This window comes from Epinephelus fuscoguttatus, linkage group LG16, assembly GCF_011397635.1.
Source record: "Epinephelus fuscoguttatus linkage group LG16, E.fuscoguttatus.final_Chr_v1".
In the NCBI taxonomy this organism is placed as follows: domain Eukaryota; kingdom Metazoa; phylum Chordata; class Actinopteri; order Perciformes; family Serranidae; genus Epinephelus; species Epinephelus fuscoguttatus.
Window position 1 is genome coordinate 10914069 of NC_064767.1, and position 19163 is coordinate 10933231.

At 41.2% G+C, this 19163-nt stretch overlaps 1 protein-coding gene across 2 annotated transcripts in view; it reads left to right on the forward strand.

Moving 5' to 3' along the window:
• The first annotated feature begins 3583 nt into the window (after positions 1-3583).
• Positions 3584-19163, forward strand: part of peli1b (pellino E3 ubiquitin protein ligase 1b) — a 43704-nt gene continuing 28124 nt past the window's right edge. Inside the window, exon 1 of one of the 2 annotated variants that reach the window (XM_049599981.1) lies at positions 3584-3958. The gene's annotated coding sequence lies outside the window, so the exon portion shown is untranslated. Of the gene's footprint in view, positions 3959-4650; positions 4888-19163 lie in introns of those variants that run through there. The other variant, XM_049599982.1, reaches the window with a different exon arrangement.

Genomic DNA, 19163 nt, shown 5'->3' on the forward strand with positions numbered 1-19163 from the left:
TGTGTGTCTCTCTCTCTCTCTCTCTCTACATTTTTCATCATTTCCTGACGCTTCACACAGAAGTGCAGCCCATTGGCCCTTGGAAAGAGAAGCACTTGTCAAAACATCCATCAGGAGTGAAGTGAACCGGCTGGAGTGCCTTCACCCGTGGAATCAAAGGAAGGTGTGTCTGCTGCTTCCAGCCTTGGAAACGTCCAGGAGAGGTGTTGGTGTTGTAACCACAGCAACGTAAACAGGAGGGTTCAAACACAGATTAAAACGTGTGCAAAGATTATGTAAGGTGTGTGTGTGTGTGTGTGTGTGTGTGTGTGTGTGTGTATAGGCACACATGGTTTCTTATGTTTCTGAAGTCTTAAAGGCAGAGTCCTCTTTCAGTGTCTGCAGCTCGTTGGAAAACGTCTCATCCTGCAACGCCCACTACTCACTTCTGGCGTTCAGCATAGCAGCAGGCGTGTATTTTATTAGCAAACGTTAAGTGTGTGTTTTACAGCTGTATAAAAATAAGTCTGTCTCCGTATGCGTACGAGTGTGTGAGTCTGTTTAATCTGTACTTGGCCTCACCTGATTTTTCCACTTAAACTCACATTGAAGGAGTTGTCTCCCACTCAAACCAATTATATATATGCGCATACACACATTCTCACACACTGGAGATCTTCTGGTACAACTGACAAAACAGCTGCTGGTTCTCTAGTGGAATGATGTTGTTTGCTCCACATCTGGGAGGGATTCGCTTCTCAAGTCTGCGGATGAGATAGGTCATTTTATACGAATGATTTCTTTGTTCTCTTCCGTGCCCACAGCTGTGAAACCTCTTGATGACATTTGATATGTGCCTGTTTTCTGAGATATGGGTTGTACTTTAAACACAGTTATTAAGGTTTGTTTCAACAGTTGGTCATTTTTAAGGTTTCACTTTGAGTTTATTACCTGTTTTATTGACCCCGTTATCAGGTGCATGACTTGTGACCAGCCTTTTATGTAATAATTAATCAACTGTACCCAATATTCTGCATTATTCCCTAATAATATCTTGGAATATTTGCACATGTTACTTTGACATTGTGTCAGACTCTTTTTTTTTTTGTCGTTGTGCATGGGGCAACACAACAATTCATAACATTCTCTGATACGATCTATGTCTTAACCACCAGGGAACCAGGAGCCTTACAGGGCAGAATTTCCTGTAGAAATATGGGTTTAATTGAGTTTAAATGGTTTATTTGACTTGTTTTGTGTGTTCCATCTGTGCAGCAAAGTTCAAGTCAAGATTGTTGGACTACAGCGGAGTGAATCTCTTGTGGTTTGTGGTCAGTTTTTTTGTCCACTATCTCAAGGCTGTTTCAAGAACTAATAAAGAGACTCAGTGATATCTGGTGGAACATTAGGGTGATAGGTCATGAACATGTGATTAGTTTTTGGTGTGGATTTGAATCCAGGTGTGGCTGAAGGCCTTCATAAAGATTTCCCAACATTGAGAGACTGGATTTTTTTTTTTTTTTTTAAATGCTACAGTTTTCTTACACCATGTTTTCTATGCAGTTCTGTAGCTTGATGCAGATTAAATCATTTCTATGACTTAAATCACAAAGACAGTGACAGACTTGTGTTTTATTATTTATATCAAATCATAGCAAAAACTTAAACAGTCACACAAGCAGTCAAGAAAGTCTCCAAAGTCCAGGTTGCATTATTTTGGATGCAAAATAAATATTTTGTGCCTGATAAAGCAAAGAGACCAGATACCGTATGACCTTGGGTAATGTAAATGTTTCCAAAACAAACAAACTTATCATCTCTAGAAGATAATAGCACCCACACACCCGTGTGTTTACAGTAGAAAGAAGACATGCAGCATTCTGGAGATAAATATAAAGATGGAGGTGGCAGCAACACAGACTAAAACAACTGTTGGGTCCACCCAGGCTGAAAATGTAAGCACTCACGGTACGTCAGGTGTTTCAAATGAAAGCAAGCATGAAAGGGCAAACAAGGGAGAGACAGTCACGTGTGTCTGTGGAGCCTGAGTCCCACAAATTCACATCAAAGTTCAACGTGGAGGCAGTGAGGCAGACGAGCTGCTGAGGGTCTTGCTGGTGTTCAAGGTGAGTTCATGAGGCCGTCTGCTGTGTGTCAAACCAGAACACTTTGTGTTTGACAGATGTGATCATTGATTTCACCCAAAGGTGGAGAGTGTTTACTCAAGTACTGCGGCCTTTAGATTGTAGGCACTGACCTTTAAGATAATTAATATTCAAGAGACTTAAAATAAGAGTTTTACTCTATTAAAGGCGTCGCACTTTTTTATCTGACAGCGGCAGTGACTAGTTAATTTGCAAACTGAGATATTAGACCCAGAATTACAGATTATACCCAGGATACACAATGATGTAAGATGTTTCAAGCAACTAATCCATGTATAAGCGTAGTACATACAACCATCTGATTCATAACGCCTCCTTGCGCAGTAATGCATCATAACTTAACAGTTTGTAAGGGGCCATGTGATGTGAATATTTTTGCTTCACTACTGATCGGATACTTCTTTACTTTTACTCAAGTAAACTTTATTATTATTATTATACTTTATACTTCCCCATAGGGATATTTGTCTTGGACTCAGGAGCTGCACAAGTATTGCTGCCTTACAATAATAGTCCAGATGAAATGAAAAGCATACACCATTAAAAAAAAACATAGAAACACATACTACACACATCACTACTGCACATCAGTCACTTATGTATTGCACATAACACCAGCACACAACAGGGCACCATAAGCAAAACACAACTCCTAAACATCAAGCGACATTATTTAGAATCTTAATTGAGGTTTTGGCACAAATTGATTATAATTATTATTATTATTATCATTATCATCATTCTAATAAGTCTCTATGCAACTGACAGTTTTCTCCCAGTGATCAATAAAGTATTTCTGATTTTTTTTCCTCCAAATTTCTGATTTCTGAATAGGAAATTCTGTTTATCACAGTGTGGTAATTTTATTTTTACTTATTAAAAAGCTATTTCACAACAGGTAGAATACATATGTATTTTGTTGACAGCTCTTTTATTTATTTAGTCTATTTATAGCCTACATACTCAGAATGCTTTGAATGCTGGACTTTCACTTGTAATGGAGTATTGCTACTTGGGTATTACATGTCTATAGTCATTTCACCACTCCGTTTTGCTGACATCTGTTTAACTCATGTATTTAAACACAAGTGGGATTTTAAATGCAGGACTTTCACCTGTAATGGAGTATTTTTTTCAGTTTGGTAATTCTACTTTTACTTTGTCAATACTCCTTTCACCACAGTATTTTGCTGATATTCGTTTTACTAATTTATTTATACATACACATATTTTGAGTTTGGGACTTTCACTTGCAATAGAGTAAGTTTATACTGTGTTTTTGCATTTGTTCTGTAAGAAAACGACGTGAATATCGGTATAATCCTACCTGTATTCGAGTCAGATGTTAGCAGCGTGTAAAACATCAAGTCCCAGCATCCTTTGCGGTGAAGCTGTCTCCGCCCACGGCGTTACGTCACGCTGGGAGCCAGAGAACGGGCAGAACGGCTCAGCTCTGTGTTTACGTTGAGATGCTCACAACAAAGGACAGCACATCGCGGAGAGCCTGTCATTTAACATAAAACACCGTGGATATTTTGTCTTACGGTGAGCATTTACAACTCTGAACTCCAGAGGAGAGGAAAACAAATAACACAGGCTCTCATCGGCTCCCATTTTTAACGGTTTTTGCTTTTATTTTTTTATTTTTGTAAAGAAGGGGAAGAAATTAAAGACGAAATCTCCTTTTATTTAAGCCGGTGGAGCAGTTAGCTAGCTTGCTAGCCTCAGCAAGTTGGGGGACAGCCAGGCAGCAGCTGGTGGAGAAGCTAGCAGCGGCGAAGGCAACAAAAGGACTTCATCATTTATATATCGCAGTAAGTACATGTTTACACCTGACTTCATTGTTAAAACACCAATAACACAGCCGTTAACGCCAGCTCGGCTAATTCAGCACTAGCCAGTGTTATTAACCGTCACCTGCTTTGTCCTGCCAACGGCTGTGTGACCACGAGCTGCTCGTTTATTAACGCCACTTCAACTCATTTAGTCATGTCCGTGCACCCAGCAAGGTAAGTCATCACAGGGCTGTTACTGTGGGCGCTGCAGCTGCAGAGAGCTGATCTTTGTCAAGTGCTCTGCACATACTCATGCACCTGTTTAGTCTTTATCTCTGTGGAAATCAGAGGCTCTGTAAAGATAAAACCTCCAGTGAGCAGTGTATCTGTGTATCTGTGTGTGTGTGGAGGCTTCAGAGATGCAGGTATTACTTTACATCACTTCCAGTCTGCATGCTGACCTGTCTCAGGGAGGGGAGAGGGGGGAAGTTGAGTGAGAAAGGGAACATTGCCTGATAAGGAATTAAGCAAATGCACGGACTCTTGCCATTACTAAAGCTTGATTGCCAGTTAATGACATCCCCTCCCCTCCCTTCTTTCTCTATCTCCCATCTCACTCTGCCTCTCTGTGTCTCTCACCCCCTCCTTTCCTCCCACTCTCGTTCTTTCCTCTCCCACCCCTCCACCCTCTGTTTCGTTCAGTACTGGTAAAGCGATGATGTGATAAGTGTTGCTGCCAGCTGGAGATCTCGCTGACTTCCCTTCCCCAGGTTGGAAATGTCACAGTAGAGACAGACGTGCATTAACTCAATCAGCTCCACCAGGATGCCCCGGGCTTTATTTCCATTGTCTGCTTGTCAATGATAAATCAGGAAGCTTGCTGCCAATGGTGTCGGTTGGTGCATGTCATTCTTTCAGCGACTTTAACCAACCCAACAAGACTGATTGGTATTGGAACTTTATCAGCGGTAAGGACAAAGTATGCTAGCAGGAGAGCTGCATTTAATACCTAAACTTTGCATCAACGTACTTGTTTGGCTGCATCTGCTTGTGAAGTCCTAAAACTTTTTTACTATTTGGTGTGTAGATAAACACAGGAGAAATGTAAGCAAGGTGTAAATGAAGGGAATTACTATTTAAGTGTTTGTTTGAAAAGCTTAAAGTGCAGCAAAGACACAGTAGAAGTCATGTGCATGTTAAACACTTGCATCTCCATCTCTGAGATTAATCAACATCAAGCAACTTAATTGTGTAGCAGGCTACACTGAATTTTCAGAGTCCATATCAGATATAAACAGTGATCTGGATCTGGTATAGAGAGCTATACAAGACTCAAGTTGCAACACTGATACCTGCTAAAACAGTCCTGCTGGAAAGAAGGCTGAAGAATCATTTCTATATTTTTGTGCAGACTATTTAAAGTCACAGTCCTTTAAATGGTGATAACTTCAAGTGTGAAGTGTTCGGGACGCAGTGTTTGCTATGTTGCACATACATGTATGTGTCTGCACATTTGCATTGGGTGTGGGCCCGAGTGTGTGTGTGTGTGTGTATGTGTGTGTGTGTTCTCCAACACGGTTGAGAGTCTCAGTTACAGGGTGGAAACCGGAGCCAGTGGTGTCAGACGGGAGCGCAGAGAGAGCTCTGATGTCTTAATGGAGGCTCAGAGCTGCCTGTATCCTTAGTAACCCGGTCTGTGGGGACACAGAGAGGCCTCCCAGTCTCGGTCTGGGCTGGATGCTCTATCACTGCTGTCCAGGAATTTAAAAAAAAACTCATAGCCCCAATACTATTATTTTAAAATTGTTTTACTTGTGTGAAAAACTTTGCAGGGTCTTGTACATAGTCAGCAAGTTTCTTGATCCAGTATGACCATGAAAAACATAAAAAAAAATACTGTAACAGAATTACAGAAGGCAGCTGTGCCTTTTTAATATTAAATATATGCTGCAGTGGTTGTAAATTTCAGGACATGATTTTGTCTTAAAATGTAGTTTTCATAGTTCTGAAAATCCTAATGACTTCCTTTTAAATCCTTGTCGGATCAAAAGACAGCAGCAAAACTCAGTGACAGCACACAGCTTAACATTCCGACCCCTCCTTCAGCACCCCTAATATACACCCTTGAAGTAATTTTAGGAGTTGGTTTAATTTTAGGCAACAAATGTCTAATTTGTCAGAAAAAATAAATAGTTAAAGTAAACTATTAAACATTTTACCCTTGTTATTGTACCTGCTGAGCCCTGTAGACTGAGCTAAGTGTGAACAGTGTGGAAACATACTTTAATTGCACGTTGACTCAATGGAAATAGATGAAAGCTGTAACAGTCATGCCAGCAGTTAGCGGTTAACACCTTGGTGATGAGTGAGTATGTTTTAGTTTCAAACCAACAAATCAGGAACATGCCAACCGGCTGTGTGTGTGTTTGCACCCTTTTAAACCCTAATGATGTGTACAGCATGTTCGTCATGAGGGGAGACTTTTGTTTTGGTGTGATTGTTTGCATTCATCTTTGTGTGTGCACGTGTCTATAGTGTGAAGTGTCATGAGGGAGGGCCCCTGAGCTCAGCGGGGATCCGCGGGCGTAATCTTCGGCACAGCTGAGCGGCAGCTTTCCCCCTGCTGTGGGTGAAGAGCTTGGCATTCTCCTCTCGGTCCGGCTTATTCTTTGCTGGGCTGGTAAACAGGCTGAAGTTTGTAGAGGGAGATTATGTCTGTCATGGAAAGTGGGTCAGACAGTGGGCACGTTTTTATGGCCTTGTTTCTGCAAGGTACTGGAAGGAAAGAGGAGGGGGGCATTAAACCACCAGCCTTTTTCCACAGTGTTGCTTGAGGCTGCCTGTGCTCTGTACAGCTCTCTTATACTCTCTGCTCTCTATCGATCAGTTTCTTATGCTAACAAGGTGAATACTGCAAGAAACTAGATGATTGACTCGTGTGTTGAGGGGGCGATGAAGTACATATACTCAGGTGTGTTTAGGGTGAGCACAAAATTAATTTTTGTGCTTCTTTACTGCATGGATTTAACTGCAGGGCTGTATTTATGTGACCCAAACGGCTTTTCTGTTTGTTTCTTTCGTCTTTTCTCACGTCTCCATATGTTCATAAATTGGAAACATAAAAGCTTTGGGATGAGTGTGCATTTGTCGCTGAAGTTAAGGCATGTTCAACCTGCTTGGACACCAATTCACACAACTCACAGTTGTTCATGCCCACTTGCATCTTTGCTTTGACTTAACACACAGTTGTGCTGCCTAAAATTCACCTCGTGTTCTGTATGAACACACCTTTTACAGTGTAATCACAGTCAACATCTTGACATGAAAACTATGTGAAACTGTGCAAGTTGCAACTGGAAAAATTAGCCAGTGTGTTGGTTGTACCTGTTAGCCAACAATGGCTAGTTACGTTTGCTTAGCTCATCTGTATGGCAAGGCAAGAGCTTGAAAACCCTCCCACTGCATAGTCTTATTGGTCTTGTTGATCATATAACTTGCAGTTTTCATACGTGGCAAAGAGACAGAACGTTTTATTGGTTGAAGGGATGCAACAAAAACTGCAGTATCATTGCAACTGTTGTCGTGACGAGGAAACAGATTTCATGTAACTCTGCAAGTATGAGCATAAAGGTGCTGCGTGAATTCATAAACCAGAAAAACAAACAACAACCAAGTCCCTCCAGTTATTTTCACATAATAATAAAATGCTTCCCGTAGGTCACTACACATCCAAATTATCATATGAATTATGTAAAATCAGATTGTGGAGAAAACAGTTTATTGTAAACCCTATAAATTATTTAAATCTCGTCCGCTCGGAGTAATAGCACGTAATGTAAAGAATGCATAATGAAAGAGGATAAGCCACATAGGGAGTTAGTACACCTGCACAAGAGCTGAATACAGATCATACAATGTAGTCCTTTCTCTTTCTGTGAGTGTGTACTTTCCTCATCACACCATCTGTCTTAATCCTGCTCTTCTGAGGGGACTGTTTATTATTTATTTAAGGAGCTATTTTAGTGGTATATTTATGCACAGGGGTCAGAATGGTCACCCATTTTGTTCCATACAAATGAAGAATACTTTTCTGATTTCTTTCATGTTTAGTTTGTGTTTATCTCTTTGCTCCCTTTTGCTTCTCAGTCGCTGACAGTAACACCACTGCTTGTCCCCCTGCTGCCAATACCTGAGTCAGAAAAGTCAGGGAGGGGGGAAACTGAGACATAGTGAGGTTGTTCAGCTCCTTTAAAAACAAGCTGTTGGGGAGTTCACAGTCCTGTTTGGCTTTGACTTTATTACTTTAACGGTAAACCGACCGAATTCATGAATAGAAACCTTATTTGTAAATGTTGGTGGAGTTCTGGGAAAAAATGTCTGTTAATGTCAGGGATGTGCTGACACAAGAAGAGCTGAAACATGTTGGAGGGAAAAACCAATAACATGGCGATGTTTTATTTCCCCTTTTTGCAATAAACATTGTGAGATGAAACAAATGGAATAATTTCACCATGTGTGCAGTTTTTAACCTCTGGAGGTCCATGGGGAAAGAGTGAGAGAGGAACCAAAATACTTTCAAATATCAGCCTTTTTCATTTGAACTTCAGAAAATGAATCTGTGTTCAATCAATTGATCATTAAAGTATTTCTTAAGCAACATTTGCTTGTTCCAGCTTTTGCATTTTGATGAATTGCTGCTTTTCTCTGTGTAATATAATCGAAAAGTGAATATCTGTAGGTTTACGACTGTTTATCAGACAACAAAAGACATTAGAAAACTCCACTTTTTGGGAAGTTAACACTTCTCAGAATTAGCATTTCATGAACTAGATTCATTGTTTAATAAAGAAAATAATGAATAATGTAAGTAATTATAAGTTGCACTCGTACTTTAACTATTGTTAGATGCAGACGTACTTCATATTCAGCATGTTAGCACTTGGTGTCATTAACATACATGCCAGATTAATCAGTCTGCCTTGAAAACAGTTGTCATTGGTGATATTTCTGAAACCAGATGGACTTCATGAAAAAAGAGACATTTTATGGTTCTGATATTTTATCATGCAGTAAAATGATTCATATAGTGAACCATGCTGGGCTTACTTTGCCTTATTACATTGCATCATTTGCAGTGCAACTATTGCACATGCATACGTTATCATGTAACTGCTGAATGGATATGTGGTTCTGTCGTAACATTGAAACAGGACCACTTCTACAATTTGGGCAAATACACCCTGAGCCTTCTTCCTATTTTTTGTTTTTACCACCCTACTAGATTTATAGTAGAGTAAGACCTCCTGATATTTTTTATGTACCAAAATGGCTTGTAGAGTGCTGAAACGCCCCAGATGTAGACAAAACTATCAAGTGGTTGTGTTCATTTCCTACTGTGAATGATGTTTTGCTGGGCACCTGAAGAATGGCTTTCTTCTTTTTCTCGGATTTTGTTTTGGGTGTGTTCAGCACCTCCGCCCAGACTCAAACGTCGCCTGTTCCGCCCTAATTTGCCTTTAAATTAGCAGAATCCTTCACTTCATCAAGCAGGAACCAAAAGTACTGCTGAGGTTATACGTGCAATGTGAAAGTAAGAAAATGTTGTGAGTGTGCGTTTGTGTGATTCTCACGATACCATCTCTATGGTTTCCTCGCTGCGTAGTTCACACAGGCGACTGCACCCACAACTACTGAAGTAATTTGGCACCTTCTCTTTTCCACACGCACACACTTGCAGACACATATTCATACGTACACGCAGACCTGTAATTACCAACTCCCTTCTGATCATGCATGATTGCCATTTCCTGCTTCACTTTCCAACCTTCCTGTCTCAAATGAGCTTGAGTGTACATCCTCACACACACACACACACACACACACACACACACACACACACACACACACACACACACATACACAGACAGTCGAGCGTGTAACTTGTTGAGGCTTCCCCAGAGAGCACTGCTGCTTCTGTGAATGCAGTAAAAGACTGGGCAGTTGTTGCTGAAAATCCATTAAATAATTTAAGTCTGAGGGTCCTTGTGCTCAACACTGCAACGGCAGACAGCTGCTGGGATGTTTAACAGAAACAGAATCGCTAATTATGAAATGTAATCGATTACATAACATGGGGAAACTGTTGTTTAGACATTCATTTCCAGAAATCTTACGTCTGTTTTATTTTTAAATGTCCTGGAGATAGAGCCAGAACTAAGAGATGGAAGCACTGCCAAAACCCAAACTAACCCCACTGAAGCCTCAGTACAGCAGCACTGAGCACTAGGTTGTCTCATTCGGCTGGACAAGAGGCTAATGATTACAAACTATGACCAGGTGCAGCACAATTAGACCTACATACACTGCTCCCTTTTCAGTCCCCAGAGAAACGCAACCTTAACCAAGACTGCAAGGATCCAAACAGGAACGGACGGTGAACGGAAACATGAATCAGCCTGAAGCACGCAACTTTTTCCCCCCGATGTTTTTAAGGCACTGTTGTAATGATTTTTAGTTTAGGGTACCAATCTCAGCAATTCTAACCCACATCCTGTTTCAAACGACAGCTGGCCTCTTTGTGAAATGATGAAGCCTAAATATTTCAGTCTTGCTAAATTCTACAAATTATTATTTATGGCAACTAAATGACACTTGGTGCTCTGCCGTTCAACACCATAAACCTGTTAACAAAGTTGCTGCAGGGTGCATGTGTCCTTGGTATTCCTCCCTCAGTATTGAAAGCAAAAAGCAAGTGGTGAATTCAACTGTCTCACATTACGATCACAACATTTTGCGTGTTTGGAAAGCCGCCCCCTGAAAGGCAAAATAATTTTGATTTTAAAAAGCTTTTATTTTGACATGTTTTTAGGGTCAGTGTAGATTAAACAGTGTGCATGAACTTTTTTTTTAACACATAGCAACACATGTGCCATCATTCATTTGTCAAACAGACATAAACTGGCAGAAGGCTGAAGTGACAGAAAGCAGAGCAGCTCAGAGGGAGAATATCTGCTGTGAAGAAACGAAGCATCGCTGCCTCAGTATTCCAGCTCAGTGTTTGTGTCCCATCCCTCCATAGTGGTGTACTGAGCATCCATGATGTGGCTGTATTGTATGCCTAGAGATTAACATATGTTGACCCCAATAACGCCTTTCAGTAATGAGTTTTCGTTGAGCACTTGTCAGTCATTTGAATTATACAGCACTACAAGCTGTTTGCAAAGTCTTTAAATATGTGTTCAAGTGAATAACAGCAGTTTAAATAGGGAGTGTAATTTCCCTGCTGCACTGAATGCAGATGAATGCCTCCGCTCACACACACACACACACACACACACACACTGAGCCCCACATATTCTGCTGCACCATGCTTCTAGGAAGGTCACATTGTGTGCTTTGTACAGTCAGGAGATGGTGCTTGGCTGTAGACGCACTGAAGTGTGTGTTTGACTGCTCGTACATGTTGCCATACACCCATGTGTGTTTAGATGGTCAGTCGGCATACAGTACATCCTTGTGTGCATGAATGCATGCATTTCACTTCTCTGATTGCGTGTGCCACAGACGCTTTCACATGCTCGTATGTCTGCGTCTCTGTGGATTTTTGTGTGTGCGAGACACTGCATGGGTTTGTGTCTTGTTGCACGTCCACCAGCAGGGCTGTTTGTTGTCTGCGTGCATACGCCGGTCTGTGTTCTTCTCACTGAATCATTGATGAGACTGTAATTCGAACGCCGGCCCTCCTATTTCTTCCCCCTGCCTTCTGTCATCGCTTAGCCCCCTCCCAGCGCTGCTTACAGGAAAAACTAGTAGGCTGCTCTGACAAAGCACAGGCAGCAGACCTGCCCTGGAAACTGAAAAAAGCAACCGTTAGTTACAAAATGAACAAAGAGCAACAAAAACAAACACTTACAGTAGATTTTCCAGATATATTTTAGCATGATTGAACTGTAATGAAAGAAACAGTCACTCACTTTTTTCCACAGTTCACCATGTCATCATGTCCATGTTTATTCACATTTATATTGCACATTTATTTTGAGATCACTGTATCTTTGTATTCCAGTCATAGTATGCTTGTAGGCAGGAAACACAATTAAACTAATAAAACTATCACATATTTTTAAAATAAATGTTACTTCTCCTGTCAGATGAAGCTGATAGAGCTGAAAGTTGATTATCTTAGGGGGCTTCACTTGACCCTAAAGTCCAGTTCGTTTGATTAGTGTGGACCATAGACTGTATATAAATATGGATGGCACGTCTGAAGCTAAAATAACCCACATACGGTCGCTGCCATCTTGCTCTGGTGACATGATTTGGAGCCAGAGTCTGTGCAGTAGCAATCTCCGCAGTGTCAAGTTTCCCATCCATACACCGGTCCGACCAGTCGAGAGCAGTGCTACTGAATGCAAGCGCACCGATTGGCTCGAACAGTTGTCAATCATGTTGTAAAATCCCCGTTTTACAGCATTAGATAACATAACATAAGAAAAACATTTGTAGGTATCATCCCTAAAAACTGCATTTCACTATTAATGTCCCACTGGTTCATACTGGTTCCACAGTGGAGTTGGCAGCAGCCAATGATTACACTATAGGGAAACTGGCTATAACAAATTAGGGAGGAAAAATGGATTTAAAGTCAAAAGAATAAAACACAGGGCAGGCATTGTAAAATTTTACATTGTACAGTATTTTAACACACTTAAATGATAAATTGGGAACAGACAGTGATCCTAGCCTTAGCTTGAATAGTTTTCTTTGGTGTTAATTATAACATTATATAAACTACATATCACTGTTTTTTAAAAGTCTGAAGAATATGTCAGTGTGTCTCCACAGACTAGAGCCCCTTATGTTAGATTAATTCCTTCCACTCAGTTATTCAGCCACTTTTCTGCAGGCTTATTTAATTCTGTTTTCATTAAATGGAGCCTAAGTTAGATTTTGGGAAGTCTGATTCACACGCATATTTCAAAAGTTATTCACAGACAAAAAATAAAAACAGGAACCACCACCACTGTTTTTAATGCTCTTCCTAAGCTGCGTTTATTAGACAGTAAATTGGACGGTAGGAAGAAGGAAACTTTGAGATGACATGACACATTTGTTTTCAAAGTGAAACAAGAGCTTGACGTGTATTCTAGTCTACTGACCCTAGACAAGTCCAGCACCTCTGGTGCGGACTGAGGACCCTGGGGACTGGGCCTGCATCCTGGATTCTTTGGAGATGCCAGTCCCTCGCAGCCTCCAGAGCAACCAGTAGTTTGTTTTGATGAGTTAATTTAATTCTCAGCAGGAATTTGGCGCCGAAGGGTCCGACTCCAGTCTGCTTTTTAAGGAGTGGATGGCGGAGGTGTGAATGGCGCTGTCGTGCACTTGGAAAGATCTGGTTCTCAGTGCACTTTGCATACTTTCAAAGTTTAAAATGTGTATTTTTCTTAAGGGGATCGGTGCCTTGGCTGACGTGCGTTGTTCACGGGTGAAATTGGTCAGAGAGGTGTGATGTATGTTGGCCTTTCAGCAGCCTCGAACTCGTTTACAGGACATTTCAGCATGTGTCCTCACGTGTTGGTTTTGTTAAGCGTGAGGCCCGATGGCTTTTGATGCCATCTTCACTATGTTCACATCTGCTTTCAACAACACAGCTTGGGTTTACATTCCTCACCTTGTTTCTAATGTTCAAGTCCTTTTCCTGACCCGCTCCACATATTTCATGCCTTGCTGTTTATAGCTGATGAGTGTGAGCATTGTTGTGGCAACGCTTCCTCAGGTCAAGTGTTTGGCATCAAGCCCAAGTGGATTATTCTAATCTGCCTTGTTACCGACTACTCCTTTTTCCGTCATAGTCACAGCTATGGAAGATCCTCTTAAAAGTAGCTCACCATGGCTTAATATTGCCCACTTCAGTGTCTGTGTAGACTCACTGTGTTGGAAGCACACGAGGAAGTGGTCTGCTTTGTGTACCAGTTTATAAGCTCTCTGGTGGAGGCTAATGGTTACACCAGAGAGCCCAGACACCACAGAGTGTGCATGTCTTGTGATATGTTTCTGTAGAAAGGGTGATAAAAAAAAAAAAAAGACAGATGGGCCGAGGCTAATTAATTTTTCATTTGCCATGTTAGGGAGCATGTGTGCACCATCCTGAGCGAGCAGGTTGTTCATCACACAGTAAGCATACTGTTTATTCACATTTACAGTTCAGGCATTTGGCAGCCTCTCTCATCTAGAGCGAATTACAGTCCTGCTCAACTTTGATGATTCACACAAACAAAACAAAATCAGATCCAGCGAAGACAGATATATATATTTTGTGGCAGTCAAATCATCCTAGTTATTATGTGGCCATAAGGTGCAGCAGGAGTAAATATGATGACTAGACTCTCTCTCAGTACATTAGTTCACTAGAGGCTTTTTTCCACTGTAGAAAACGTGTGAGGTGCTTGTTATTCTGGATTAGAGCTGAAATTAAATCGATTAGTCAGTTGACAGCAAATTAATCAGCAGATTCTGATAATCAATTCATCTTTTTGGGAAACTTTTTTTGTTTAATCGATTAATTTGACTAATCGTTGCAGTTTTAGTTTCATTGCTGAATTGCAATGAGTAATTAATTAAGCATAAATGGCAACAATTCACTGGTTCCAGTTTCTCAACTGTGAATATTTTCTGGTTTTAGCTACTCTCCTGTGATTGAAAATGAAGAATATCTGGGAATCTGGGAACTTTTTTTTTTTTTTTTTTTTTTCCAAATCTTTTTATTGGGATTTTTCAATAGCTTGACATACAATGTAATCAAATAGTATGTAAGGAGATATGGCTGTACAGCTGCATGTCAACTGCTCCTCTAAACCTAGTCCAACAGCAAGCAACGCTCATACACACACACAGACAGACACACACACAAAAAATAAATAAATAAATAAATAAATAAATAAATAAATAAATAAATAAATAAGTAAATGATTGACGTAGAAAAAAAAATAAATGTGGGGTGAAGTTAAAGGGGCAACAGCTTATTCTTCCTCTGCATCTACAATAAGGTCAAGGGAATTAACAAATTCCAGGAAGGGGTGCCATGTGTCTTGGAATCTTCTGATAGAGCCACTGAGTGAAAACCTAAGTTTTTCAAGTCTCAGGTTGTAAAGAACTTCTTTGACCCAACGGTTATATGATGGAGGACGGGGGAGCTTCCAATCAAGCAGAATCAACCAGCGAGCCAGCAATGTTGAGAAAATCAGAGCCCGCTTCGCCGCAGCAGAGAGGTCAATGTCAGGTGGGGAGCCAAAAATGGCTGATACTGGGTTAGGGGGAATAGTTTGACCATAAGCTCCACCTATGGTATTAAAAACACTTTGCCAAAAGGTCATCAATTTAGGACAGGACCAAAACATATGGAAATGATTGGCAGGGGACTGGTTACATCTATTACAGGTATCACTAACGGTGGGGTAGATCCTGGCTAGTTTTGCATTTGTGTAGTGGATTCTGTGGAGAACTTTACATTGAATCAGGCCGTGACGGGCACAAATGGAGGAGGCGTGAACCAAGTTTAAAGCAGCAGTCCATTGTTGATCTGTCAGCTCCATAGACAACTCATTCTCCCACGCAGTCTTGATCAAATTAAGAGGTTCTGAGGTGGTCGAACACAGGGAGTTATACAACACTGAAATGCATTTTTTTCGTTTGGGGTCCACGGCTAGCAGGGTGTCTATCAGAGTTTCGGGAGTGATTAGGAAAATAGGGGAAATTCTTTTTAACAAAATCTCTGATTTGGAAAAAACAGAAAAGGTGGGAGCTTGGTAAATGAAATTTGGAGGAGAGTTCTGCATAAGATGAGAAAATACCGTCTGTGTATAGATCCTTGATGCTGATGATATCCTTATCGTGCCTTAGTTTTGAATGCTGGGTCTGTGTTTGAGGGTTTGAAGCCGTGGTTTTTAAGAACTGGAGAGTGGACAGAAGGGCCCTGCAGGCCAAGGTTCTTCCTGAGCTGGCTCCATATTTTCAGAGAGGCCAATATAACTGGGTTCGCCCCCATGGGAGTTAGGCTCTGGGAACTTTTGTGGGGTATTTATTGCCATTTTCTGACTCTGTGGACATAAGGATTAACTGAGTCGTTGACGATATTTTTATAGATTACATTATTACGGTGAATTGTACTGGTTGAGGACAGTTTTGTGTTATGCAGACCTGACTTCAGCTACTGCTCTGTTATTTTTGAATAGAACATAGTGTAGTCTTGGGTTTTAAGTCTAACTGTTGTCCGAAAAAGGAGCATACATTTCTTGTATGGGTGTAAAGGGATCATATCATAGCCATCTGGGAACCCATCGGCTATCAGTCTGACAACGATCAAGCTCCCAAGGGCAACAGCCAATATTTAAGGAGATCTGGTGTAGCTAGCGGAAATCTGGACTTCTTCTTCTGTGTGCTGGTAACTTCTCCTGATCTCTGAAAATATATATTTGCATATAAATGCAGATATAAAGCTAAACAATTGTCAGACATACCAGTGGGTTCTGAGATTGCATTGTGGCTAGTTCATTCTGTCTTTTCACACTTGCTGTTTACCCGCTGCTCAAATGTGATCGATCAATACACTGCACGGACTACAAAGGAACCAGATTGCATCCAGTACTAAGCTCCTGTCCCCTCGCCTACAGAATCTGCATACATATGGTTAGATTATTGTTTATAGAGATGATCTCACAGCACTCTCAATAAATTAAATTTAGAGGTTACACTAAATCACCACCTTCTGCCCCTAGTTTTCTGATCAATGTTATTTCGTCCTTCCTCTCAAGCAGTGTGTCATGATGCTTGTGTGCTTTTGGCGTACGGTGTGTTTCCATCTTGGTGTAAATATTGGATCACACACACACAGAGACACACAGCAGAACACCTCTAGGGACCATTGAACATGAGAAGTGTGTGCCTGCCTCTGAGTGGGCAGGGAATTGGGACTTGGTGTCTGCATCGACATGCTGACTCTAAATCACTTTGGAGCAGACCGGCTACAGGCATGTCTTTGGCGAGACAGAAATGTTCCTGTGTTCATGCTCCAGTGTGTGTTTAGCGTTGGAGTAGTCAATAAGATATTCAGATGAATATATTTAAACCATGCATACACTCGCACACATGAAATCCTAAATGATTTCATTTTTATTATCCAAGCTTCCGCTCAGTAACTCATGTCAGGAGTTAACACTCTGGTTTGTATTGATAATGCAGTCTTATCTGTGTGTGTACACCCAGCTGAGCTTCAGGAGATTTAATGCATGCTACATTAATTTTCTATAATGTTGCATCAGCAGTGATTTTCCCTGTTGGGTTTATAGTTCCTCTGGATGGAAATGCTTTTAGTGCCAGGACACATTGTGGGTTTATTTTGAGACGGTACACTGGAGTTTTTGTGTGAATGGAAATGAAAATCTGATCATTTCCCATCGGAGTCAGGAAGAACAGTTGCCAGCTACAGAGAGACGGAGAGATCATGAGCTTGTTACAGTTGCACCGCAGCAAACATCCAATCAAACACATTTAGATCTTTACATTCAATGAGAAACGGAAAAGGTGTTGGAACCACTGCAGAAGAGTGCGAGCAGGCTGGAACATTAACAGTAGCCAAAACCAAAACCAACCAAAAGCTGGCCTGGCAGGTTTTAGATTTTGTCATCCACTCAGCCAACATGAAGGTGTGACTATTTACATACAAGACTTACAGCTATCTAGAGATATCCTGACTCTGGAGCCATCTGGAGACTGTGGAGTCTGCAAGTTCATTCATTCATTCATTATCCGTAACTGCTTATCCTCTTAAAGGTTGCACGGGGTTGGAGCCTATCCCGGCTGACACTGGGCAAGAAGCAGGATACACCCTAGACAGGCTGCCAGACTATCACAGGGCTCTGCAAGTTCCAGATAGTGGCCAGTAATTTAGTTTTTCATTGATTACGTCAGCTAAACAAAGCCTGGTTAACTTCAAGTCCTTTACAGAGTGTACTTTGCGTACTCCTGATGTCAAAAACATGAAGTCTCAAGTCCTGTTTAAATGTCAAGGAAATTAGTCGTTGAGAAAGTCCCTAGTGTGTTGTGTTAAGACTCAGAAGTAGTCATATAGAGGTCTTTATCGCCACTGTAATAATCAAGACACTGGTCAATGCAACAGGCATGAGCGAAGTGGAGCCCTTATGTTCAGGACAAATGCACATTACGCTTACACACTTGAGTACATTTTGCAAAAATACTAGAGAAAAATTGTTTCCCGTCCCTCTTCTTTCTCTTCATGTTCTGCATACCGATGCCATCTGTTCATGTTCATTGATCAGACAAGTTCGACCGAGGATAAGAGCCAGAATGTAAGATAGAAGAGAATCTGGCGTCAGGTTTGCCAGCTCCCCCCTCCACCCCACAGATCAGTTTCCAAGTCACCAAGCGTCTAATCTTCACAGTGTGCTAACCCAATCCCTCTCCACTGACCCGACCGTGCAACTCTACACACTGGAGACCAGACCCGGGGCGTCTGGGAACGAGCTCGCACCCACACAAATACACGCACAGATACATTTCCCTTGCATTACAGATTAAATCCTCACTGATGTACACACACACACACACACACACACACATGCAGCCTCCCACACTGAAACGGAAATCTCCAAAATACCTCATTTGTAGCGTTAACACATGCTTTGGCTTGTTATTGAGTGTCGTTAAGATTGAAGTGTTTTTAAGGCAAGCATCACTTGCAGTACGAGGATGAGGTTTATGGTCAGACCAGGCAGTCCTCCCTTTTCCTACAACTGTAAAACCTCCTGCATGATGTGCCGCATAATGCTCCACTTTAGACACTATTTGGAAAAACAGTGAAAGACATTACAAGAAGCTGAAGGAAGCCTTTCATCTCATGCTCTTTCCCTCTTTCAAGCCCTAGTGAATGTCCAGATCCATAAGGCTTTTTACCCTGCAACATCAAACACATTCATACGAAACAGTTTCCCCAAATATGTTTTATTCCAGAGCTAACAATCTATTTAGAGCTCTCACTCGGACAAACATCATGTTAGCTGTACTCAGAGGTGAAGCAGAAGCCCCGTCTCCTTGTATTATTATCATATAATAACATTTTTTTTTTGTTGGTCATTTTGAGCTGAGAAATGTGTCGTTCTTTGTGTGTGAGCTGGCTGAAGACTCGCTGGCTAGTTAACTTGTCCCACCAAACAGCTGGTGTTTGTCATAG